This window comes from Euphorbia lathyris, chromosome 1 (assembly GCF_963576675.1).
Source record: "Euphorbia lathyris chromosome 1, ddEupLath1.1, whole genome shotgun sequence".
Lineage (NCBI taxonomy): Eukaryota > Viridiplantae > Streptophyta > Magnoliopsida > Malpighiales > Euphorbiaceae > Euphorbia > Euphorbia lathyris.
In genome coordinates this window covers 48,827,934-48,828,680 of record NC_088910.1, presented here as the reverse complement: position 1 = coordinate 48,828,680, position 747 = coordinate 48,827,934, and the positions used below count along the sequence as shown (strand labels likewise).

The 747-nt window shown below is 31.2% G+C and overlaps 1 non-coding gene across 1 annotated transcript; it reads right to left on the bottom strand.

The window, feature by feature from the left end:
• Positions 1 to 304: 304 nt before the first annotated feature.
• LOC136216283 (small nucleolar RNA U31b) lies at positions 305 to 384 on the bottom strand. The gene has a single exon (XR_010683279.1). It is a non-coding gene; the product is annotated as a small nucleolar RNA U31b (small nucleolar RNA).
• Between the last annotated feature and the right edge of the window lie 363 nt (positions 385 to 747).

The window sequence follows — 747 nt, the reverse complement described above, 5'->3', positions numbered from 1 at the left end:
GACTACTCGTTGTATGCTATTATACGTTCAAATAAACTATCGAATTTGTTGTATATAAAGGTTTCTTTTTTGTGAATGGTAAATATTATTTTTATATCGAAGCCATTTTGATTTATTTGTGAGGTGAAATGAACCAAAAACCAAATTGGAATTTCAGATACTAGAAATTAAAAGAGAAAAACTGAAGTTTAGACTTGCAAAACCTAACCAATTAGATTGAACGTTGTTAGCCATTAAAAAGTTAGCTTTGATATTAAAAAGTTAGCTTTGAACAGAATGTGGAGAATAACAGTAACCATATAAGGAATCAGATAAGAAGTCAATCACCAAATTGCATGATTGTATGCAAGTAAGACTGGGGCGACAATCAATATCATCATTTCCCTCATAAAACAGTACAAAACAAAATAAAACAGAATAAATGAGCCAAATAAAACGATATTTTCCAACCGATAAAAGTTATTCTCAAGAATCAGATTGAAACCATATACCTTAACAGAGATCTTGCGGTCACTATGCTGCCTTTTGAAAAGCCGCCGATGTTGCTATTGTTAGAAATATGGGATCACAAACATAAAATAGGGACGTGATTAATCACTGTCCTTAAGGAAATATTAGCCCCCACTATCAATTGCTATTGGGTTTCTGACTAAGTTTCCTCTAGGATTTCCCTAACATAAAATTAATGATAGCAATTTCACTAATTTCCCTATGAACGTATTTGAATAATTAAAACAGTAAGTAAAA